We start from the raw sequence: 25,525 nt of genomic DNA on the forward strand, positions 1-25,525 counted from the left end.
AGATAAGGACTGCGGCAGAGAGAGACATCAGAGCAGGGAGAGAGATGGAAGGGGAACCCCGGGCCACAGAACTTGTTGGACCTTCCTCCTCCCTGCCACCCTGGGGTGCAGCCTGTCCTGCTCCTGCTTCACATCCAGCCCAGCCAACACCTGGCTCTGGTGGGGCCCAGGCTTGAAGACTCCTTCTTTCTTTCTCACGTCCTTGTGGAGCACCTGCTAGTTGAGAGGCACTTCTGCCCCACATCTCTACCTCTCTCTTTTCTTTCACTTTTGAGAAATCCTTCCCATTGTCTTACTTCAGCCCCCTACGGTAGCTTTTTCAATAAGAGATCAAGATTAGAATTTGGGGATGCTTTGATATGGGGGGTTAGCCTAGTATACTCTGAGGTTGTCTGAGCACAGAGAGGAGGTCCCCGAGGGCTGGCCTTGGTTGCCTTCTGGTTGGATGCCCTTTCTAGTTGGTATGGGGAAGAGGAACATCGGCCCAGCCGGTGGGGACCTAGAGGGCTGAGCTGTCAGCAGCAGGGAGGATCTGGCAAGAAGGAAATCAGGAGCTATCCTGGGGGAGCTGGGGAGTCAGCGTTATGGTTTCTAATGTCTTAGCCCTGGTTTCAATTACCCCCAGGGTCCCCAGGGCTCCCTGACTTCTGTGGGCTCCCGAGCTCAAGAAGGCTCAGGACCCTTCTGAGACCAGAAACCAGGGACTCCAGTATGGAGACAGGGGAGCTTTTCCGTTCTCTTCTTCCCCTGCGCTTGGCTGAGAGGTGCCAGACCAAGTAGGGCTCCGGGACAGCAGGGAGGCTGGGGAAGGGGGGCCCACCCTCTGCTCACAGGCGCCTGTGGAGGGGCTACATCAGCCAGCTCCATAGCACCAGCTTGGCCCCGCTGGCCTCATCCCACTCCTGGCTGCTAAAGCCCAGGGCTCTTTCTTAGCCTCACCAGACTCCTTTTTGGTCCCGTGACAACCCTGACTCCTGGCTCTCCTTCTGCTTCTGGGACTAACCCCTTCCCTGCCCTCTCTGTCTTTTAATCATGCTTCCCAGGGTTTCAGCCTCAATTTTCTCCTCCCCTCCCCCTCGTCATTCCCTTTCCCTGCTGCCTGATCTATCTTGTCATCTTCCAGCACCCTCATAGTGCTCAGGTCAGTCTGAGATGTTGATGAATGTCCGTGCAACCGGCACGAGCCAGGGTAGAGGGCCCTGGGAGCTGTGGAACACAGACTGCACGCCTCCAGCCGCCCGCCCTCTCTCAACTTCTCTGCCCTCTCCATCCTCGCCCCTCCTGGCTGTCATCCCACAGACGCTTCAGTTGGCCATGTCAAGCCCCAGCTCCCTCTCCAGCTCTGTGAATGGCACAATCATCTCCCAGCCACTCATGCCAAAAACCTGGGAGTCCTCTGTGCTTTTGTACACAGTGTTCCCTCTGGGCCTGGCACACAGTAGGTGCTAATAAATGGCTGTTGAGCTGAATTTAACTCAATTTTCCCTCATGAACTCCTCCGCTGCCTCTGTCTGTTTCCCTGGGGCTTGGTGTCTCTGGCATTCAGTCTCCAAATCTCTAATCTTTCTCTGTCTTCTGAATCACCACAGTTGAGTTTCTGGGGGGAAGTTTCTCCGTTCTCCCTCTGCCCCAGGGAATCACAGGGTGTCCAGGAAAGGAGTTGTGGGAGATGAAGGGAGGGAGCCAGTCTCGGGGCCACATGGCCCTCAGTCTGGTTTGGAAATCCCAGCCTTCTTATCAGGTAGGCAGCTCTACAGCAGCAGGGATCAAGGTGCGCTGGCACTGGACGGGGACAAACCTTTAAAGACATGTGCTTCCCCCATGAAGAATGGGAGGTGAGGGAGATCAGGGCTCACAGGGATGGAGAGAGAGAGGGAGGGAGGGCGGGACTTTGTGTTTCTGAGCAGGGAATTAGTTTCATGCAAATTTTTGCAACACAAGATGAAAAACTTCATCTGTGATTGTGTAAGTCTGTGTTCTTGCTCCCACCTTCTGACACACAGAGCTGCTAACCCCTAGTTTCTCTTTCCTCCCCTGTCCGTCTCTCCCCAACACCTCTGGATCCTCTACCCTCTCCCTGACCATCTGCTTCTCTTTCCAGACAACCCGGAGCCTGGGATCACAACCCGGAGCCTGGGGTGAGGGGCCTTGGGAGAGCCGACCCTGGACTGAGTGTCCAGGGGTCCTGTTCTCTGTGTATAGGGCAACATGGGGGTGCCTCCAGGGGCCATGGGAGCAGATGAAGAAGATGAATCTGAGTGCCCACCCTCCGTCCCCCAAAGCCCTGTACCGTCTCTTCAGCCCCATGGCCCTGCCCCCATCAGGCTGGAGGTCTCTCTCCCACGGGTCACTGCAAACACCTCCTCCCCAGCTGTCCCACCTCTAGCCTTAGCCCTTCTCACCACCCTCTACCAGCAGACTCAACTTTCTCACTAGAAGGCAAATCTGGTTCTGTTCCTCACCTACTTTATGCCTTTCCAGGCCTGTGTGACCTTGGCACCAAAGGCACTTCAGGATGTGGTCTCTGAGCCACTCATGATGCCTCATCCTCCTGCCTTCTAGGTTTCTGCTTAAACCCTTACTGGTTACCAAACCCTGTTTCCCATCCCTCAAGGCTGTGACCCGTCCAGATAGGCTCCCTCCCGTGTATCCTGGGACTCTGCTCCCCCAGGTCCTGCTTGCATCATTCATTCATTCACTCATTCAACATTTATTTAGACCTATTTCACATGGTAGGAGCGCCTGTTCTGTGCCAGACCCAGCTCTAGGTGCCTGGAGGTGGAGGCCACAGGGCTGCCCTCATGGAGCTCACAGGTGCCACACAAGTAACTAGGTAGGTAAACATCACACTAACTGCTCTAAGGAAAAAAGAGTATGGCACTCTGGGGGAGGGCAGAGGGGCTTAGTCTAGGCTTGTCTTAGGTGACATTTAGGCTGTCATCTCTCCCCTGAGGGGCCTGTGGAGTCAGACACGGCACTGTCACATGGACAAACTAAATACTTACCTATTTTTTTTAGTATCCATCTTACCTGACTAGGATGTGAGTCTCATGAGGGCAGGAGATTTTTAAACTTTTTTTTTTTTTAGGCAAAAAGTAAACAGTAAAGCACACAAATCTTAAGGGCACAACTTAAATTTTGACATATGTATGTACACTCTTGGAAACCTCCCACTCCCCCAACAAAGGTAACTGCAATTCCAGCTTCTATCACCATAAATGAGTTTTGCCTGTTCTTCAGCTTTATATAAATGAAATCATTCAACGCATACTCTTTTGTGTTTGGTTCTCTTTTTTTTTTCCTTGCTCAACATTCGGCTGGGAGCTTTATCCATTTTTGTTGTGTGTAGCTATAGCTGGTCCTTTTCCATTGCTGTAACTATATCACAATCTATTCATTCATTTGGTTGTTTCCGGTTCGAGGTTATAATGAATAAAGCTACTAAGAACACTCTTGGTGAACATACACAATAATTTCTTTTGGGTATATATCTAGGAGAGGAATTGCTGGGTCATAGGCTATACATATGTTTAGCTTAGTGGATCCTGCCGAACAGTGTTCCAAAGTGGTTGTAACGACTTATACACCCACCAGCAGTGTGTGGAGTTTTAGTTGCTCCACATCCTTGAGAGGGAAGGGATTTTTGTCTGTTTGGTTCATTGCTATATACCACCTCTTAGATCAATGCCTGGCATATGCTAAGTGCTCAATACATATTTATTGACTGCCTTATGAATGGAGGAGCCATCAGCATTCCTGGGGTCCTGTTCTGGCTCTGGCACTAACTTGCTGTATGACTCTGGGCAGGTGACTCCCCCTCTCTGAGCTGTTTGCCTGTCTGTAGCATAAGGGGAAGGACCCTGGGGGCTTTGCCTTCCAGCACCAGCTGGGTGCTGTGAAAGCTGGACACCTGTTCATTCATTCACTCCACTTGTACTGACCAACATCCTTTTATATACCAGGCTGGTGAAGGTGTGATCTGTGACGTGCCACTGACAACCTCTTTCAGGTCAGCCAAGACCAGGGGTCACTGCCCATCTTATCCCCAACTCATCCTCCTGGAGACCGCTCCTCCTCTCTCTGTCCAGCCCTGACCCCAGGGGGAGGGGGTCTGGACTGAGCCTGCAGATGGAAAATGTGATTAATAATAAAAAAAAACATCCAAGAGGAAGAGACCAGGAAAACAACTTGGGGAAGGCTCCTCGCCCAGGGGTGGGGGGGCCATGTCCTGGGCTTTGGGACAGCTCCGGCTGCCCTCCCGCCGCCCTTTCTGGGAAGCTGCCACAGGAGTTGTTGATTTTAGCCAAAAGTGAAAAAAAGCCACCCTAATTATTTATGAAAAAGATGCCTCCTTGGTGTAAATTACACTTCCCCTGGGAGCTGCCCCCTACTCGGTTACTCGCCTCTTGGTGGTACCCCTGCTTGGTTAGGCTGGGGGGCCCTGGAGACACTGGGCGGGGGGCAGAGGAGAAATTTCAACATGAAATGTTTTGTTCATTAACAGAGAACATAGGGGGAAATTCCCTTTCTGCCTGGGCCTGGGCAGCCCAGGCAGATACTCAAAAGCTACTGTGAAAAATTGAGTTTGGGCTGCAGAGTGGGGTGGGGGTTATGCTGGGGTGGGGGTGGGGGGTGTCACAGATAGTCTCTCCCCTTCTCTTAGACTCCTGACTTTCAGGAGCTTCCTGAGCCTTAATCCTCCCTCCTTTCAGGGATTTCATTCCCAATGTCTCAGGTTGCCCTCAAGCTTCCTTCTTAGCAAAACGGGAGGAACTGGGGTTAGACTGGAGTTAGAACTGCCAACTAAAGAGGAAGGAAGGATATCAAAGGGAGGGAGGGGGGCCTTGGACCTATCCAGATAATTTAGAATTCTGATGGAATATGTTGGGATCGGTAGGCAACAAATCTGAGGGGGGCCTGGAGCAGGAGTGGAAGCATCTCTATCTCTCAGTGGCTTTAGAGAACCCCAGGGAGGAAGGGGAGATGGCTCCAGAGAACTCCTAGAGTATTCAACAATTCCAGGCTGAATACTTAGGCACCAACATTATGGCTTCAGCTCTCACCCATTCTCTACCTTTAGGGGATCTTTGCCCTTTTCTGGTGCTAGAGATTGGAGGGTTCAGGGCACACTCAGGTGGCGATACAGATGACAGGATTCCAGAAGGGGGTCTGCAGGGGGTGTTGTAAGTGGGGCCTAGATGCTGTCCCAGGATGTGGGTGAGTCGTCTCTGGGGGTCTGAGCTGGACCCTGAGTGTGCTGGGGGGCGTGCTCTGGGTCCCCCTCCTTGGCTCAGCCTGGGGCTGTGTCGGATCAGGTTTCTCGGCGCCTGGAGCCTCTGTGAGGCCGAGCTGTTCCCGGGCCCCAGCCAAGCAGCCCCGGGCGCTGGCACTGCGTGAGGAAGCAGGAGGGGGGTGAGGGGGAGCGAGGAGGGGGGCTGTGAGGGCGTTTACGTAACCGCCTCCTGGAGCCCGCCCGGACCCGCCAAACCCCAGTGTGGGACTCTGTGTGATTGAGAGCGTGTGTGACTCTGCGCGTGTGCCTGTGTGACACGTGGTGTGACTGAGTACATGGTTGTGTGGGTGACTGTGTCTATATGTGGTATGGTGTATAAGTGCGTGATTCGGGGAGTCCCGCCCTTCTGAGACCTCTAACCCCCAGCCCCAAGCAGGGGTCCCTGACTCCCAGTGTGCCATAGTGAGGTTCAATATGTAAGTTTGACTCTTTGAGGCCAGGTGTGTGACTTTACATAATGTGTGTCCGGCATTTTCTTAAAATTTATTTTATTTTTGGCTGCTTTGGGTCTTTGTTGCTGCCCGTGGGCTTTTCTCTAGTTGCGGCGAGCGGGGGCTACTCTTCGTCGCAGTGCACGGGCTTCTCATTGCGGTGGCTTCTCTTGTTGCGGAGCACAGGCTCTAGGTGCACGGGCTTCAGTAGTTGTGGCGCGCTGGCTTAGTTGCTCCGCGGAATGTGGGATCTTCCCGGACCAGGGCTCGAATCTTTGTCTCCTGCGTCCGCAGGTGGATTCTTAACCACTGCACCACCAGGGAAGCCTATGTCTGGCATTTGTAGGTAAGATAGAGGCTCTGTGTGAGTGTTTGTGATGCTGGGTAGCCAGGTATGTGCCTCACGGTGGACCTTTCTGATGGCATAGCAGGTTAGAAATAAACACCATTTCCCCTAGGAGTACTGGAAAATGTAGGTGGGGTGGGGGCTCTCTTTCCTTGAGGACAGCACGAATGGGGAAGGCTCCTTGCTACCCAAAGGCTTGGGATGGCACAGTTATCTTCTGGGGAAGGGGGATGGGAGGTGGTTCAAGTTAAGGTCACTTGCCAGGGTAGAGCCAAAAGTCTTTCATGGTGGGTATAAAATTCCAGGGAGTTTTACAAAGTCAAGGGGAACCTCCCCCCTCCCCAATTTCCCAAGGCCTTCCAAGATTATCAAATCTGGGATAACCATCATTTGCAGGACACTAGGGTTCTGAACTGGGGGCGTTATTTCCCACTGCCCCTCATAGGAGAGGCAGATGGTGAAGATGGGGTAGGGCTGGGAGAGGGTGTCAGCGAAATGGGGTTTGGCTTAAGGATAGCGGTGCCATGAGACAGAGGGGGGCTGGTGCAGAGCTGGGGATACTGGGGATAGGGGCGCCTAATAAAGCTGGAGAGGAGGCAGGGCCAGTTCTTGCAAGGCTTTGAAGAGCTGCCAACGAGGCTTGGCTTTGCCCCAGGGAAATGGGGTCCAGGAGGGTTCAACACGGAAGCTTAGAAAGCTCAGAAGCTAAAAAAAAAAAAAAAGAAGAAAGCAAGCTCAGAAGCTCATGTGTAGATAGAGCATTGGAGCCAGCAGGAGCAGAAACCCACGAGTAATCTGTTGCCCCAGCTGAGATGCAAGGAGAATCGCTTTTGGACCAGGCGGTAGCGGCGGGAGGGAGAGGGGGGGCCGCACCCCGGTTGCTCAGTAGGTGGGCGCTGCCTCTCTGTTGGAGCCGCAGCTTGAGAGAGAACGCGCGTCTCGCATCGCCCGCCAGGTGTCGCTGCGGCCCTGGGGAAGCGGGTGCGGCCGCCGGGTACTGAGCCGGGAGAAGCTAGAGATCGACCGACGCCGGGATCCGATCCGACGTGCGCCTCTGGTCCTGGCTAATCCTCTGACACACCGATTTATCCGGCTGCCGGACCCCGGTTGCCCCGCATGGACCCTGCCCCAGCACCCGCGGACTTGGGCACTGCCGTCGGCAGCCCAGGCGTCCCCAGGTGGAGAGGTGACGTTGGTCCGGGGCGGAACTCCCCACTGCTCTCAACCTGGTAGAATGAGGCTGAGTCCAGGACACGGGGGTATCCGGAGGTCAAGTCACCCCACCCGCAGATCTCGACGCCCATCGGCGCGTCGAGGGGAGGGGCCCCCCCGCCCCAGAACCCAACCTCTCCCAGGCCTAGTTTCGGCGCCGGGGGAGGGGTAATTCCGCCCCCCCACCCCAACACAGATTCTGTCGCACCGTCTCTATTCCTTCCCGGTGCCCACCACCTCGTCCCCGCCCGCGGCCTGGGTACTTGGAAGCTCCGGGCCCGGAGAGACCAGATAAAGGACACCTACTGTGGGTGGGGGTGACCTGGATCTCAGCTGGGCGCCACTATTTCTCTGTGTGTCCCTAAGCCCCAGCCGGCTCTCTCTGAGCCACAGCCCCGACTGACCCCTGCCGGTTGCACTGAGGGGATTCTGCGGCCACGGAAGTGAAAGTGAAAAGCCCGGGCAGTGGCGGGAAGAAGGTTTTTCCTCTGCAATGGGAGTCCCTGAGGCATTTGTTGGGAAAGGGCCCGGGCGCTCTGGGCAGCCTACTAGGGAAGGGTGTGAGGAAGCAGCGAGATATTTCCTTCCCCACTCCCCGCCCCCAGGCCTTGCGCAGCTCTCGGGAGGGGCTAGGAGCAGGGATTATGGGTCAAAGGTCAGGTGAAAAATCCGTGGGGTGGGAATGGGGGCGGGCCACTCGTTCTCCGCCGCTGGCATTCACCCTTTCTGTTGCGCTCTCCTGTGGCCTCAGAAGGAGTCAGGTTGTCTAACCTTAATCCCCCATGTAATAGCCAGACCGGAGGCGCGGGGGCCAGTGAAGTGAGCACACCCGCCCCTCAGAGGCCCAGGCTGAGAAGGGAAACTCGAGGGGTGAACCTCCAGCACCAAACTCTGGCACTCGCGCTCCGGCACTGCAGGTCCAGGCACAAAGGGCGCACCCTCCCTACGCCCCGCATCCCATTGGCAGTCACTCCTCAGGCCGTGTGTCCAGGGGTGGGGGGTGGGGTGAAGAAGGAGAGGGTAGTTGTGGCGTGTCACCGGAGACTTGGTGGGAGGCGAGGGCCTAGGTTCCCAGCCTGGTCCATGCTGGGTCATGCGAGCAAATAGCCTCCTTTCTTCAGCGCGACGGGTGTAAGTGTCTGTGCCTGGGCGGGGTGTGAGGTGGGGTCGTTGTTGGGGGGCGATAGGAAGAGGGGAGGCGCGGAGACCTATGGCCTACCCTGCCCAAAGTGGGGCCCGGGGGCTCTGGCTCGCGCTCTTCTCACGGAGACGCCGGCGGGAGGACCCCGAGAGTTGGCCCGGGGTGTGCCAGGGTGTCGGTGCGAGGCAGTCAGGGCCTGAACGTGCGGGAGTGTGCGCAGCGGAGACCTGGCCAAAGCTGAGTGAGCGAGTGAGTGTGAATGAGCGACCCGGGGGGACTGGGTGCGCGCCCAGCGGCCCTGGGGGATCCAGCGGAGTGGGTGTGGGTGTGTGTGCGTGCGCGTTTTTGAGACCCGCGGTCGGGGCTGCACATGAAGCGCGGGGACTACAGCAGTCTAGAAGGCGTTCCCGAGAGAGGGCGAATGCGAGGGGGCCAAGCGTGCCAGTGCGGGCGAGTGTGCCCGCGGGGGGGAGGGTGCGTGCCAGCACGAGGCGAATGGGAGCGGGGGCTCACAGGCCTACGCAGGATGAGTGTGCCCGCGCGAGCGGGCCGCGCGTGCCAGGCGCGGGAGCGTGCCAAGGTGGGGGCACGCGGGGGCCGTGGCCGGGAGGGGGTCGTGGCGCGCGGCCGCGAAGGCGCGGGGAGACCAGGCGGGAGGGGGAGGGGAGCGAGGGCGCGCGCGGCCGAGCGGGCGCCCGCGGTCACATGGGCGAGGGAAGGAGGGAGGGAGCGCGCGAGGGAGGGAGGAGGATGGGGGGGTTAAAGCCGCCGAGCGCCGGGGAGCCGGTGCAGAGCGGGCGGCGGCGGCGGCAGCGGACGCGGCGGCTCCAGCCGGCGCGGCGCGGGGCTCGGCGGCGGGATCTGGCAGCGGTGCTAGCTCCGCGCTCCCTGCCTCGCTCCCTACCGGGAGCGGTCGAAGGTCGAGGCGCGGAGCCCCGGCGGCCCGAGGGCGCGGTGAGTACCCAGCGCGGACCGCGCGCGGCCGGACCCTCAAACCCTCAGGCTGACCTACAGACCCGCGGCCCTCGTGCGCGCGGGAAGAGGGAGGGGACGTGCATGGGCCCGAGACCGGGGGGGGAGGGGGACAGGAAAGTTCACGGGAAACTTTGCCCGTAAACTCGGGGGCGGGGGCGCAGGAGAAGCTGCCCCCCACGTCCGGGCGCGCCGGGGGTTGGGCGTGGTGGGAGGGGGGGTGGACAATCGGCTGGCGGGAGGTGGCAGGGGCCAACTGCCCTAGCCTCCTTGTTCTCCCTCATCGCTCAGCATCGCGCGCAGGGTCTGGGAAAATTCCGGAGCTGGGGGGTCGCAGTGACCCCCGCGCGCCCAGAGGCGGCTTCTTTCTCCAGCAGAAATCTGGACTTCAAAGCGCCCAGGGGTGTGAATGGACGGTTGCGCGTCTGCCGGTGTATGTGTGTCCGTGTGAATCCGCTTGTGTGTGTGTGTGTGTGTGTCAGCGTGAGCCCGCCTGTGGTTTTCTCGTGAGTCCGCCTGGATGTATCTCCATTTAGTGGGTCTCCTCCAGTATCTCTTTGTAAGTGTTCCTGTGTTGTGTGTCCGTGTGGGTCCGCCTGTGGTGTATCCCCGTCTCTTTGTGAGTCCGCCGGTGTGTGTCTCCCACAGTGCGGCTCTACATGAGCCGGCCTGGGTATCCCTGTGTTGCTCGGAGGAGTGTATCTCCCCGTGCGTGGGGGCTGGGCCGCAGGGAGGTCACCAGACGGACAGCTCTCCTCCTCGCCTCCTCTCCTCTCCTCTCCCGAGCCTCTCCTCTTGCGCTCCCTAGACCCCCTCCCCCCTTCAGTAGCTTCAGGCGGGTAGGACTATTTCACGCCTTGTTGAAAATTCAGGATTTTCTTTCTCTTTCCGTCTAGTCTCTCTCTTTGAGAAGCTTCTGTGTGTGTCTGTGTGTCTGGCAGCTTGTCTGCAACACTGGGTGTGTGTCTGCATGCCGCTGTAGGAGTGTGTCTGCAACACTAGTTGTGTTGCCTGTAATACTTGGTATATTAGTGTCTGTGTCGCTAGGGTATTCGTGTGGCTGTAATCACTGAAGTGGTGGGAGTATGAAATGCTGGGTGTGTTTGTGCATCTGTAACTGCTGTTTGTCCAGGGGGTCTGAAACACTGAGTGCATTTCTGTGTGTCTAACTCTGGGTGTGATGGTGTACCAATGCATGTATGGGGGTGGTGGGACTTAAACAATTGGATATTCCTACGGCTGTAGGGCTAGCCGGGGCTTGGCGTGTGGAGGGGGCTGTGTCTCAATAAACTGCGCATCCCTGCTCCACTGCCAAAACCCACACAAATCTTCTGGACTGGTTCTTAGGGCTCCTGGTCAGGATCGGTGACATGCAGCCAAGGTTCACACTCCATCACAGTTAATACTCCAACTGGGACCCTGAGCCTTATGTGCAAAGTAGGAATTTAAAGTTCACACTCAAGACTTCTAGGGGCTCTGGAATTCCTCCTCAGCTTCACACTGGGACACTTAAACTCATATGGACTCGCACCAAGAATTACACCAGGACAATGGACTTGCACTCAGATTCACACTTATGTTCTTGTCATATCCAGTGATACACTTCAGTCCTGTAGTTTACACTCAGACTCACATTGGGACTCTAGGCTCACACTTTAGATTCACATTTCTGTCCTGAGGCTCATAGGCTAACATTGAGACCTAGAGCCCATGCTCAGAACACACTGGAGTCCTAGGGCTCACAATGGGACTCACACTAAGACCCTGGAGCTTTCTCAGATTCACACATTCTGAGGCTCACACTCAGACTCACATGGAGGACCTGGGGCCCACATTTGAACTCAAGGACTCACGTAGGACACGGGTTGATACACTCATGCTCACATCAGTTCACCCTCAGATTCACACTAGGACATGCAAGATTCTCACTTCCATCCTGGGATCACTTAGGGACCCAGACTTATAAAGAGACCCCAGGGCTCACACTCAGACTCACATGGGGAAACATAGCTCACATTCAGAAAGCCGTGAAGACCAGGGGCTCACATTCAGACGAACTCTAGGTCTCTAATGCCTATACTGACTTGTTTGGGAATCCTGGGGTTCACAGACTCATACTTCCGTCCTGGGGCTTACAGTCACATGCACACTGGGACCTACATTCGCAGTCAAACCTATACTTGCATCTTGGAGTTCACACTCCGATTGACATCCCTGTCAATTACATTAAACTTGCTTCCATCCTGGGGCTTGTGCTCAGACCCACACTAGGGCCCTAGGGCTCACACTCAGACTCATGCTTGCACCTTGAGGCTTTCATATTCACATGGGAGCCCTGGGGGTCACACTTAGAATCACACACAGTTACGCTTCCATCCGGGGCTCACATTCAAACCCACATTAGGACTGTGTTCACACTCCCAGGGGAACTTAGAACTCATAGTTAAATACACCCATGCTATGGTGTGTCTCAGGGCAGTTGGGCACAGGAACAAGATCTGTCCTCTCCAAAGGTGGGGAGGGGAGGAGATACGTGTTTGGTCACATCTCTTACTAGGGTTGTGGGCTGATGGAGAGGGCGGTGGGAAACACTGACCCAGTTAAATTTTTCTGCCTTTTCTTCCAGAGGCTCTCACAGCAGGAAGGTTGAGTGGCTTTTTTGGTACAGGGATGGCATGTACCCTTAGAGTTCCCCATGTACATGCACATCCCCCTTAAATAGTTTTGGGTACCCTTCCTGTGATAGAGAGGGTCAGGTATGGGGAAATGAGATTCGTGTCCTCCCAAGACATCTCCCCCATCCCAATCATCCTTAGGTTGGGAGAGGTGTGAAGATTGACTTGGTGAGGGGTAGACCTCTGGCTCCTTTGACCTTTCCAGGATGGTGAATCTCTGATTCTAAGGGAGATGGTAGCCCCAGATCTGTGGTGAGAAGGTGGCTGAAGGAGAAGACTGGACTGGAACCCACCCGCTTCTCTCTCCTCTGCCCTGGCTGGAAAGGGGTTGGACCAAGTTATGTTATATCTCACAGTGTCTCCTGGAATGCCTGAGTCCTTATCCTGTCTCCAGGGTATGCCCAGCGTTCTCCACTCTGCTTCTTCCCAAAAGAGCAATAGCCCTGGGGGGGTGGCAATTGGGTCAGGTTGCAACCAACCTTAGGACTCCACCTGCCTTGGAGACACTGCCCGGGGCTTTATATACCTTCCCACTGTGGAGGCCAGTGGGCGGGGCTGCTGAGGTACATGAGCACCCCTTGGGAGCCCACAAAGTAGGGACCTGGCCATCAGGCTCACATGGCTAGGCTGTAACTGCTCCTTGTCCCAGAGGGGGACACGTGCTCTCCAGCCCCCCTATGGGGGTGGTGGGCTCGAAGGCGAAGCACCCCGCTCTGCCCCCCCATGGTGAGCTGAAGTGTAAATGAATCAGAAACAGATGGAGCGTATTTTCTTTGAAATGCAGATGGGTTGCGGCGGCGGGGTGGGGGGATCCCTGTGTGCCTGGTTGGGGGGGGGGGCGTCCCAGAGAACAAGGAGGCTGAGAAGAGAGAGCTGACCCCTCCTCCAGACCCGCTGTGGGGTTGGGGGGAGTGGTGGAGACCTCAGCTGTGTAAACTCCTGTGACCCAGGGTGATCACACCCACCCCGGCTCCTGGCTTCCTGTGGGGAGGGGCTGGGGAGCCTAGTGGTCCCTGTGGGCTGAGAGCCCTGAGGTCGTCACCCCCCCCCGTTTACCTCTTCAGAGGGCAAAAAGAACCCCCAAAGCACAGAGCATGCTGGGTTGGAGGTCACCAGAGCCAAGGAGTGGGAGGAAGAGCTGGGGCAGATGTGGGGAAGAGTTAGACCCTGCTGCTGCAGGGAACCAGCTCCAGAAGCTGGGGCTGGAGCTACAGTGGAAGGAACTGAAGTTAGACTATGATGGTGACTTCTGGGCAGTCCAAGGGCCCGTCCTGGGGTTTAGGAATGGACTGAAGCATCCTCAGTCCTGAAAGAAGTCAGCATGCCCCACCATATGTTACCTGTACTTCCTCTTCACAATACTCACCAAGGCTGCATAGTAATTGCCTGTGAACTCTGGGACCTAGGGACTGGGGGCTGCTTTGCTTACCACCCACCCACCCTGCCCCTGGCACAGACCAGGTACACAGTAGGAGGGCATTGCTGAGTAAATAATACATCTTTTTCTCTCCTGCCAGACTGAGTGCTGTTGGTGGGCAGGACCATGTCCCTAACTCCTGGCACAGTACCTGGCAGGGATTAGGTGCTCAAGAAATGTTGAGGAATGAACATTGAGTGGGACAGACCATGGGGAGAGCGGACTCTCTGGGGTTTGTGGCTTGAGACCCAACAGCCTCTGTTGTATAACCCTGTTTGGCTCAAAGGACCCCTGAGTGATTTGCAGCTAGACTAAAGGAAGGACTTCCCTGCCTTCAGGGAAGGAGTGCAAAGGATAGGCAGCTTCTTCATTGAAAAGGTCTGGACTAGGTGAGACTGGGGCAGGGCAGTGACCCTGCTTCTGTGGCAGAGGTCAGAGGTCACCTCTGTCCTCTCCCCAGCCTCAGGATTTTTCAGAAGATGGGAAAGTCCTTTTCTCCCCACATGGTTGTGAGCATGTCATGTCCCTTGGTCTCTCTAGGTCTGGGTTTCTTGGACTATAGCTAAGGCAGTGGACCCCATGTCTGAGCCTTTGAGGCTGGGTTCCGAGTTTGTTTAGCTGCTGTGGGCACCACGGACTGTCTGTATTGGTTATTAATGTCTGTCTGAGAACACAGGGTTCGGATCCTAAAAATACCCTGTCCAGCCAGAGCCAAGGAGTTGCTGGTGTGGGTCAGTGTAGCAGTGGCTGCATCTTGATCGGATAGGCACAGAGGCAGGAGAGACTGGGAGAGTGTGGGGAAACTGAGGCAGCATGGGCGAGAGTTGCACAGGAGACAGAGCCTTTGCTTTATATGGAACAAAGCTTTATAAAATAGTGGTGCCAGTTAGTCAAATTATGGCAACATTTAGGGTAAACTGTTATCCTGCACTGCAGAGAATTTCTTTCTCAGAGAGCCTGGAGATACATCTGATATCAGACATAAAAATCGAGTAGTCAATAGTACTCTAATAGTCATTTCAAGTCCAGCTACAGGATGTTCCAAAATAGTGTGTGGCAAAGAACAAAATCTTCCCCAAGTAGCCACTGCCTCCATCCCTACCTCCTAGAGCTCTTCCTTGCAGCCCAAGACCCAATGAGGTTCTTCCACACCCTATTCTATAGGTCCCCACCTCACTTCTGACCCCCATGCCTCTGTGTAGCCCCTCTCCCCCAGGAGAAAGGAACTGCACAGTGGGCCCCAAAGGGTAAGAAGAGCCCCAGCCTCTGAGGGCAGATGTCACGTGACCCTGGCCCGTGAGCTGACCTTTCTGGGCCCCTCCGTGAAATCGCGAGATGAGGGGCTGGGCCCTGGCCCAGGCCCTGAGAGAAGGCGGTTTTGGCACCCATCCAGGTCCTTGACGTCAATGACTCTCCAAATAATGGAATCAATATTGGGGGGTGGGGGCCAGCGTGAACCAGGCCCCAGCGATTAGAAACAGATCAGCACAAACCCGCAGCTGATTCTGATAGAGCTGCCTTGGAGAGCTCGGGTGGAAGGCCTGGAAAGAGGTGGACCTGGGGGGACTCAGGAATGGAGGCGGAGCCACGGCGTGTCCAAAGCATGAGAGTACACAAACGGGCAGAGACTCGGGGGCTGCCTGGGTTGGAATGATGGGGTGGGAAAGGGGGGTCTGTCCTGGTCCCTTCCTCCTTTGAGCCTGTGGGGTTCCAAGGCTGGGGAAGCTTTGTGAAATGGAGACTTCTTTCAGCCAGTGAGTGATGAAGAGTGGGCAAGGGGAGTCCAGAGTTCATTTCCCTCTGTGTCCCCAGACCTGGGACTCTAAGCCACATTAGGGGTCACAGGTTATACCCAGGGAAGGGGGGGAGTTCTGAGTGAGACCTAAGGGAAATGACCTTTTGCTTGGGGGCACTGGGCATTAATCCAAGATAGAGAAATGGGTATTCCCCCTCAGGTTGGGAGTCTGGTCTCCTTCCCTAGCCCATGTCTTCTCAGCCCTGTAGAAGGCAGCAGGTGAGGATGGAAGGGGCCGTGGGGTCCACAGGGGGCTGGCCTGGTGGCAGCTGACAAAAAACAGGAAGAAGGGCTGGGGGAGTGGCTGTAATTACGGGGCATTTATTATTAATCAGATGAAATTGCTGGAAGCAGCTGGTGTAATGTGTGTAGTGATACAGACTCTGCATGCCCCCAACACAGGCACACTCGAATGCACACTTACACACATACCACACACTGCCTGAGTCTTGTTTGTTTTCACAGTTTTCTTCTTGTGAAGGTGGGATGGTTCCATATGTGTCTGTATGTCTGTGTCTATCCTTCTGTGTTTTTTCACGTCGGCCTGTATCCTCCTCTCCCTCTATTGTCTCCTTTTCCCACTGTCTCTGTCATTCCTTGATCCCATGTGTCTGTCTCTGTCTTCCTCTCTTTGGGCCTGAGTATCTCTTGGTGTGTCTGTATCTGTTACCACCAGCCAGCCTGTCTCTAACACCTTGTTTTAGTTTCTGGCCATCTCTCCCTGGTTGGTGGTACCTCTGCCTCTCTGGGCAGGGTTGGATGACGTGGAGTCCCTTTCTCATGGGTATGTGTTTAGGCACTTGATCATGCCTTTGGCAGACACATCTGGGACCTGTTTTGGCGGGGAGAGGAGCAGTTGAACCCTGAGAATCTTCCGGGGTCTTGTAGAAGTCGAGGGCTCTGTTAAGTAAGTGAAGTTCTAGAAGCAACTGTGACTTTCAGAATAGCCAGCTTTCTTACCAACTACCAGTCATGTGATTTTGGGCAAGGTGCTTTTGTTCTCTGAGCCTCAGTTTTCTCATCTGCAAAAACTGTGTGTTAAGTCCTCAGCATGATATCTGGCTCATCAAGGACCCTGAGCAAGTGTTAGCTGTTCCTATTATTATTGGGAAAGGCACTGTGCTGGTGGGAGAGAGATATGCAGAGGCAAACTGGTATAGCAGAAGGGATTTGGAGCTAGATTTGCACTCATATCTATGCTGTGGAATGGATCAGCTGTGTGGTCTTGGGCAAGTTAACCTCCCCGAATCTCAGTTTTTTCAGCTGTCAAATGGGAATAATAATAGAACCTACCTCACGGAGAAGTCATGAAGATTAAATGAGATCATGCATATAAAGTGCCTAACAGTTCCTGACACATAACAGATGCTCAATAAATCGTAGTGGTGATGAGGAGAAAACAGTATGATGGTGGGTGTTTATGCCCTGCTGGGGGCCATGTGTCTCTGTGTGAGTATGCATGGGAGAATGTGTGTGACATGGAGGTGCTTGTGTCTGTGAACTGGTTGTGTGGGGATTTTGGATTGTCTTTGGGTGTGTATCTATGTGTGGTGTCAGGCCTCTGGCTTCTGGCCTCCTTCTGTCCCTGTGGTTCAGAACCTAAGGTCTGCAAAGGGTGCCGCAGGGAGTCTGGACCACTCCCAACTTTTTCTCTTCTAGACACTTACCTGCTGCCTGCCTCAGTCTCTCCTTCTCACAGTGGGGTTGTGAGTGTGAAATGAGCTCTGAGTTGGACTAAGGTCTCCTCTGTGGCCTCTGATTTGTGCCCTTTGCCCTTCTAGAATCCAGCCTTGTCACATCATCCCGCCCCCTTGGTTTTGGAAGTCTCAGGAAGAGTTTGGTCTGGAGGAGGAGGACGTTGATGTGCTCCGTGTGCGGCCAGCGGTGAAGAGGTATGTGCTGGGGACCCAGGGGAGGCAGGTCAGTTTCAGGGCATCTGGCAGGTGCATTGGGGCTGTAGGTCTGGGGATGTGAGTGAAGGAGGGCCTGAGATCCCTTCCTGCTCTCCCGTCCTCCTTCCTCCTGAGGCTTTTCATGACAGGCCTGTAAAGGGGAAGAGACTTACCCACAGTCACACAGGCAAGGGCAAAGCCAGATCAGAAAATTGGGTTCTGCACTGGAGCTGAATCTGGATGTGGGACTATGTTTCGTCTCATTGTCAGGCTCCCTCTCTGCCCCCAAAGCATCTCTCTGGCTTGACAGCAGGGAGCAGCTGGGCTTGGAGGAGACGGGATAGAGGGTCAGAAAGTCCAGAATCTGCTGAGGCCAGCCTCGGAGGCTGGGCCTGACTCTCCCCGCCTTTCATTCTGGCCAGGCAAGGCCCCCGGATTGGCAGCCCCCAGGGTGGGGGTGTCCATGGGATCGAGGCGCGCGGGAGCGGAACGGAAGGGCCTATTGTCCGAAACCCGCCAGAGGCCCACAAAGGCCGGCCGGGCTTTTCATCTCAGCTTCCAAACAGACTGGCCATTTTCCTGGCCTGGGAGTTGGGGGTGGGGGGGGCTGACCCTTCAGAACTAGGAATGGGGTGTTGTTGAGGGTGCGGGTGGGGGCGGGTATCCAGGCTGACAACATGGCCATAAAAGGGACAAAATGGAGCTGGGGTTCTGAAGAGGAGGAAGGGAGGCTCCAGAAGGCTGGAGAGAGTTAAGCTTCTGTCTCACTGTTCCCAGAAGACCTAGGGACTTGGAGTGGGGTATCTGACAGAAGTTCAGGTTTACCCAATAATAGGGGGCACACCTGGAAGGAGTGTGATGGCCGGTTGGGAAAGTGAGCTGCTCAGCTGTGAGGGCCGTAATCCTCCCCCCGACTGGGGACATCTTAGGGAGCTGGAACTGGGATCAGAGAAGAGAAGGCTAGTGGTCAGGCAAGAGAATGGGCTCCCTGCAGCAGGAGGGACTGAGGCCGGACAGCAGGAAGGACTTTCTGCCAATGAACAGTAGCTCAGATGCCCTGACCCTGTCCCTGGGGATCCCAGAGGATCACAGAGAGCAGGGGAGCTGGAGAATACCCCTGGGGGCTAGGGCTGAGGCAGCTTCTGTGGGGGCAGACGAGGAGCCCGAGAGGGAGGACTTGGCAGTTCTGTCCACCCTCCCGCAGCAGCACCTCCAGCACCACTTTAAAGACAGCTTTTTAATTTAACAAAGTGGATGAAAAACTGTTTTTGGAAATAAAAGATATCTGCTGTCTCCCAGGCTAGCACTCAGCCCTTGCAGAGAACCTGTCTCTGGGTTTCTTCTTGCTGTCGGTGACTCCTTTCCTCTCTCTCTGTCTGTCTCTTTTGTTTGTTAGTTTGTTTGTTTCTGCTCTTCAGCCCCCCAGCTTCCCCTCGGCCTCCCCATCACCCCACCCCACCCCCCGGCCCCATTCACCCTCCGTGGGAGTGTCATCCTCAGCCTCTTATTTCCGTGTCTCAGTATCTCCTTCTGTCTCTCCGCTCCCAGTCTCTCTCTTCCGGGGCTTGTCTCTCTCTCCTGATTCGTCTCTGTCTCCCAGCCTGTCTCAATCTCTGTCTCCCTTCCCCCCCTCCTTTCTCCCCCAACCCCTGCTCTAAATGGGTCTATTTAAAACACCCGACGCTGCCAAGTCAGAAAAGCGTCTCCTGATAAAGCGCATTAGGCGGAGGGAGGGAGGAGGAGGGAGGAGGGAAGAGGGAGCGGCGGGCAGATGGATTGATCCAAGCCGGTAACCCCATTAATCAGGCATTGTGGATCCCCCTCCCTCCCCCAGCTTCAGCCCCTTCAGAGCTAAAAGCCGCTTAAATATTTATCACCCCTCCCCCATGGGGTTGAGGGGAGGGGTGTGTGGCCCTCCGTGTGAGTGTCCCCAGCCACCTGGTCTCCCCCCATGCGCGTGTACACGACTGCATGTGCTCGTGCGTGCACACCTGAGAGGCCCAGGGCCCAACTGTCGTCTTGCCCTCCCACCACTTGAGTGGCCTGCTCCCCTGAGCAGCCTCTGGGGACCTTGGGGTTCTGGCCTGGCTCCTGCCCCTCCTGAAGAGTTGGGCATGCAGAGTAGAGACCCTGGGCTCCGTTGGGGGTCCTCATGCCCCACAAAGTGCAGGACTGGGAGGCATTGCACTGTTATTCTCAGGAGGCAAGAAGGGGGAGCTTCAATGTCCAGATTCCCCCAAACTCCCAGTGCAAGAAGTCACCTGGGGAGTAGAGTTGGGGACTCCACGTTTCTAGAGTGCACGAAGGTCCCTCGGAAGGCTGGTGGAGGTTCCCCCTTTCTCCTCACAGGGCAGAAATACGACCTGGGGGTGGGATGGGGGCTTCCCATTACCCTCAGACATGCGGGAGGGCAACCTGGGCCGGGAGGGGGTCCCCATCACCCCCAGAGAATAGAAAGGTGTCCGCTCTCTGGGGGTGATGTGGGTTGGAGCCCCCATGGCAGCAGAGGTCAGCCCTGAATGAGACGGGCAGGGGTTTGTCCCAGTTGGCCCGAGACAACTTGGCCCTGGGCGGGGGAAGGGAGGCCGAGGCCGGCCCTGGGTGTGAGGAGGGGCCCCTGCCCGGAGCCGGGAGGGTCCCTTCCCCTCCCCTCCCCCTGCAACGAGTGCCACATCTCCTCCTGACTCAGACAATTAGATTCAAAGGATGACCTCACTGCCTGCCGTCCCTCACTCGCTCTCTCCGCTAGCTCGGCTCGCTCGCTCGCCGCGCGCTCCTTCCTCCCCTCCTCCCGGCCCGCTCGCCCGCCCGCCGGGACTCTCGGGGGGGGGGGGGACACGCCTGCTCCCCGGGCCGCCAGAGCCCCAGCCCCGAACCCCGGGGGCCCGATGACCGCGGGCGGCCGGGCGCACCCACGGAGCGCCGGAGGCACCGACTGGGCGCCTGCACGGGGACCCAGGTCAGTGGCCGCCCAGCCGCAGGGCCGGAGAACTTGTCACCCCCGCTCCCGCGGCAGAGACGCCCCCGCCCGCGCCGCCCGCCAGCCCGCCTCGCCGCTTCCCGCTCCTTTCTCGGCCCCCGCCCCCCGCGGCTGCTCGGCCCTCCCTCTGCCAAGCTGTCTCTCTTCTCTTCTCTTTCTCCCCCCCCCAGCCCCCCTCCTCTGCAGCCGGTGGGAGGGACTGGGACTTCCTGAGGTCTCAGGGATGGGGCCGGGGCCCAGTGGCTGCAACTGGACCAGGCCTCTGAGCGAGGAAGGGGCTCTGGCTGTGTGCGTTGGCCTGGGGGAGGGGACCAGCACCTGGGTGGGAAGGGGGCTACTGAGAGAGAGGCCCAGGGTGTGGGGGACATCTAGACAGAGGGCATGAGCTCCTGATAGCTTTCTTTTCTCCCATCCTGTGGGCCTCTCGCCTGGCTTCATTTGTCCCCACCTCCTAGCTAACTTCATTCCCCGCGGCCTGGCTTCATTTGGCCCCCACAGCCTATGTTCTTTTGGGCCCTGTCGCCTAGTTTCCGCAGACCTTGCTGCCTGATTTCTTTTGTCCCCACGGCCTGCTTTTCCTAAGTCCCCATCATCTGGCTTTATGGGGTCGCCCTGCCTGGTTTCCTTAGGTTCTGCTGCCCGGTGTTTGCTCCCCTGCCTGGCTTCCATGGAGCCCTCTCAGGCTCACTTTAGGATGGGGCATCAGGGCTCAAGCTACACCTGGAGTGGCAAGTGGTGAGGATGTCAACAGCATTGCCAATTGTTCTGCAGTTGGGACCCTGCCAGCACAGCCTGGATTCCTTTCTGCCTGGACAGCGACACAGCGTCCTCTCTTGTGATGGGAGGTGGGGCTGCAGGGTCCAAGGACACTTTAGGATTCTTGTCCTCAGTGGTTTGTCAGAGGAGCACTGGCTTGGCCAGTGCTGTCCCCATCTCTCTTTGGGGTCTGACAGTGATGACAGGGCTTTGGTAGGGGCTGGGGCTTGAGGTCGCGGCCTCATCTCCTTCCCCTTGCCTCCCTTCCTGCAGCCAGGCCTGACATTCAGGTGCCCTATAGACAGTTGTGGGCACAGAGAGGTTTTGAAGAGGCCTGGGGTCACTCAGCAGGTGGCTAGGCTGAGAGCTGCTGCTTCTCCTCATCCTGGAGAAGAGGGGGTGAGGAGGTGAGGCAGGAGGGCCCTGGGGGCAGGGTGGTTTCTGGGGTTTGCTGGCTCCCGCTGCCACCAGTGCCACCATCTCTTCACCCGGGAGCTCCCTCACCCCTCTGCTCTGGGCAGGATCTCCCCTCATTCCCAAATACTGGCAAAAGCAGGGTTAGGAGAGGAAGGAGCCGAGTAGGGAATAGTCCGTTTCCTTGATTTTCAGGAACTTTCCCTTCCTGCTTTAGGCCACCCTGAGCTTTATCCTGTCTTCCCCCAGGCACAGGCCAGGCAACCCAAGGTCCCAGCATGGAGTGTGTATCTATTTCCCACTGCTGAGTGTAGGGGTGTGAGGGCTGAGGGTGCCGGGGCGGTGGGGGGGGGCTCTACGTTTCTGGAGTTGCTCTGTTATCTGTGTGGAAGGGTGAGTGTTCTGAGTGTGTGCTGGTATCCATATGTGAGACCAGGACTGTTTTGATTGAGTGCGTGTGAGAGAGTCTGTTGTGTGTGACTGTGATTCGTGTGTGCGCGCATACCAGCGTGTGTGAGGCTGTGGCAGCGGGTGTCCACGTGGGAGGCCGTGATGAGTGGCTGTGATGGGAGACTCCAAGTGCCTGTGTCAGCGAGAGGCTGCCTGGGTGTGTCTGTGAAGCTCTGGCTGTGTGTGGTGGAGGTGGGGGACTTTGGGAAGCTCTGCCAGTGGTAGTGAGAGCCCGAGCGTGCGTCCCATCTTGGGGTGAAGTGAGCACTGGGTGTCATGTACCCCTGAATTGCTGGTGTGTGTGTGTGTGAGCATGTGTGCGCGCATACTCATGCCTGTGTTTACCCATCAGGAACAGATTGCTCTGGCTTCCCCACTGTGCGGAGGGGAGGAAGGGGGAGGAAGGATGGCTTGCTTTTGCCCAGCAGACCAGAAGCTTCCTCAGAAGTAGTGTGTGCAGTGTGCGTGCATGTTGGGGGGCAGGGAGAACAGCACACGTGAAGACCGTTGACGTTTCTGTTCCCCTGCTCACCTCTGGCTTTGTCGGAAAGACCATCTTCGGTTTTTTTCCTTACACATCAATGCTTCACATGCACTGCCCACCCCCACCCCCGTGTGTGTGTGTGTGTGTTCGTGTGTGCACGTGTGCACGCACGCGCGCGTACACACAAGCTTGCAAGCATCGACCTCTGTGTATATATTCGAGGGTGTGTCTGCACCATAGCAGTGATGGGGCCAGGGGTGGGGTGTAGTGGGAGATGCTGAGGCAAATAGATCTTTGTCCCAGCCCCCAAGTCTGGAAGGCCATTCTGTCCATCCTTCTGTCTCCATGGAGGGCTCTGCAGCCTCCTTCCTGCCCCTGCCTCATCTGCTGCGAGCCCGCTCCCCTGTTGGCGGAGGGAGGTCTCAGTCAACCCTGTTGCTCTGCCCATCCCCCGCCTTTCATGGAGTTCTTCCAGCTGTCTAACCTCCTGCTGCAGCGTCTGTCCCTCCAAGAAGGCCAGCCCCCAAGCCCCCACTCCCCCTAGACTTAACCCGACTGGTGTGTGGGCCTTTTCTGGATAGAGGGATCCTCCTGATTCTTCTAGAAGCCTGAAGGGATTCTGGACTGGGGTTAGGGGATGAGGGATTTGGCGCTTGTACCTCAGGTGCTGTGAAGCTATCCAGAGCCCATGTGCCCAAAGGGAGGATATGAACTTATCTGCCCCTTCCTGCTTCCCATTTGAGAGGCAGGGGGCTGGATCAGATGACTTTAGAGGGAGAAAGCCCAGACCTTTTGCACCGAGAGTGCTGCTTAAGTCCAGGCCTGCATATGTGAGCATATACAAGCCAGTGCCCAGGTCACCAGGCAGCATGCAGGGCGCCGAGTGGGGCTCCACATGTGCGCAAGGCTGGTGGGATTCAGACTCCCATCTCCCCAGGACACCTCCCAGCTGCCCAGCCAGGCCTGTCACGGGAGGCCCGCAACACGCCCGCACACACGTGCAGCAGGGCACGCACATGCTGATCTCAGGGTCCCCACGGTGCAAGAGGCTGGGGGGTGGGGGGTTTGAGTGCTCAGAGTCCGGGCTGCTGCCAAAATCCATCGGAATCTTGTCCCCCCCCACCCCAGGCCCCCATCTCCGGCTGTGGAGGTCACAACAGCAGGTGCGGATACCCCCCCCCCAACTCACTCACATTGCCGCCTCCTTTTCCACAGCCTCAGCCAGAGGCTGGAGCTGGGGGACCGCTCCCCCTGCCTCCCTCCTGGCCCCCCTCCCACTGGTGCTCAGCTTCTCCTGCCCCCTTCTGCGGGGGAGGAGGGGGCATATGTTTGGGTGGGGTCCTTTCCCCTGAGCATGGGGGCTTGCTCCCGGAGCGGGTGGGGATGGGTAGCCCAGGAGGAGATACGGCTTGAGTCCTAAACCCAGGCATGGCTTCTGGGTCCTGTGCCACTTAGGGTGGGGGCACTGAGAGCTGAGAGGAGGGCCAGGTCTGGATTCAGAGAGAAAGGAGGAAGAGACAGGGGGAGACACCGCGGGGAGTAGGAGGCTGCCCCATGGCCAGCCGGCCCCAGCCCAGGAGCTGGCCCCTGACCCAGGCCCGCCCCCTCCCCCATGGGGGGCCTGCTGGGCCAGCTTCCAGGGGCCAGGCCTCCCTCCTTGGCCTCCTCCCCACCCCCAGCCTCTGGACCGCTCAGGCCTCTGCCCCCCCCCACCGCCCACGCTGTCCAGGCTGCCTAGGCCTGGTGGGATCTGGGGGCCTCCTGGCCTCAGCCCCTCCTCCCCATCCTGGAGCTTCCCGCCCGCCTAGACTGTCTCTCCCAGCCGCCCCCTCAGCCAGCACTGTTCCTCCCTGTCCACCATGTCCTTGTCCCTGTCTTTGCCCCTGCCCTGTCTCTCATTTTCCCTCTCTGTCTCCAAGTGTAGGTGTCTCTCTTCCCCCACCCTAATTCCTCTGCAGGTCTGAGGCCCCTAGAGTTTCCTAGGCCTTTGAATCAGCGGGTCGTCCTGCCCTGGGTTCTTGCCTCATTCCCAGGATGCATCTTCTAGGGCTGTGGTAGGGAGACAAGAAGGGGATGAGGCCCCAACACAGAGTGCCTTTTCCCTTACCCTGGGGGATCCTGGAGTCTGGGGTTGCCAAGGGAGACTGGAAGCTATGGAGATGTCACCTTGGCCCCTGCTGTGGGCCAGATGCCCTCCCTCAGAAGGATGCTTCTGACCTCACCTCAGCCCCAGGCCGAGGGGGGTGGGGTCCAGGCCAGTGACCTTCGCTGGATCTCAGTTTCTCGGAGGTACCACGTGGGGCCTCCCCGTTCATTCATTGTCCAGGCCAGATTGAACCTACCTGACCCTCAACACACCCACACCAACCAGCACCCTGAAGCCCGAAGCTCAGAACACGCTATTGCACATCGACACACACGCAGTCGGAGCTGGGCCCCAGGCAGTGGTGCCCAGAACCCCCAGTCCCATCCTGGATGTGGCAGGGGTTCCCCAGGGTTGGGTTGAATAACTTAAACTGCCTTGTTTCTACAAGGGTGAATAGAGGCTTTCCCAGACTCACACTTCCCTTTCTTAGGTTTTGCCTTCAGCTGGGCAGGGGCTGAGGGTTGAAGTGCAGGGCACCTGAGCTCCTGCTGGGGCTGGCACGAGGGGTCTTAGGCCCTGGATCCTAAGCAAGAAACTGGGTAGTTGAGGTCCTTGATCTGGAACACATCACTGTGTCAGTGTCCCTGCTGGCGACTGTCAGCCTCTGTGGTGTCAGCATTACTGAGGGCTGGTGTTACTCTGCGGGACTGTCCATCTTACTGAGTCTGCCAACATCCCTGTGTCACTGTGGATGTCACTGTCATTGTTAGCCTATGTGACTGTCAGTCTCATTGCATCTTTGATTCTGAGGTTACTGTCATTGTGACTGTGTCAGTGTTAACAGGTGTCATTGCCTTGTTTGTTGATGTCATTGTGTGTGACTGTCACTCACTGCATCATTGTCACTGTGGTGACTGTCAATATCCCTGTGTGTCATTGTCAACAGTGCAACTGTGTCATTTTCACTGGGTGTTGTTATCAGTGTGTAATGTCTTTGTGTCATGGTGGAACGGTGACAGTAAGTTGGGGGCCCAGGGTTGTCTCTTGATGTGTCACCTGTGTGTGTGTGTATGTGTGTGGCAACACTGTGGGGTTCTGTGTCAGGAGAGGTGCTGGGCTTCTGCTTACAAGGGGTTTGGGCTGCTGGGCACTTGCTAGTGGGGTGCCCTCTGTTCCCTCCT

General features: G+C 56.9%; 1 protein-coding gene across 3 annotated transcripts in view; it reads left to right on the forward strand.

The window, feature by feature from the left end:
• Positions 1–9,275: 9,275 nt before the first annotated feature.
• Positions 9,276–25,525, forward strand: part of CNTFR (ciliary neurotrophic factor receptor) — a 37,788-nt gene continuing 21,538 nt past the window's right edge. Inside the window, exons 1-2 of one of the 3 annotated variants that reach the window (XM_081237018.1) lie at positions 9,276–9,377; positions 17,064–17,174. The gene's annotated coding sequence lies outside the window, so the exon portion shown is untranslated. Of the gene's footprint in view, positions 9,378–17,063; positions 17,175–19,962; positions 20,134–20,867; positions 20,890–25,525 lie in introns of those variants that run through there. The other 2 variants (XM_081237017.1, XM_081237019.1) reach the window with 2 other exon arrangements.

Source organism: Mesoplodon bidens (assembly GCF_964165515.1).
Source record: "Mesoplodon bidens genome assembly, chromosome: 6".
NCBI classification, from domain to species: Eukaryota; Metazoa; Chordata; class Mammalia; order Artiodactyla; family Ziphiidae; genus Mesoplodon; species Mesoplodon bidens.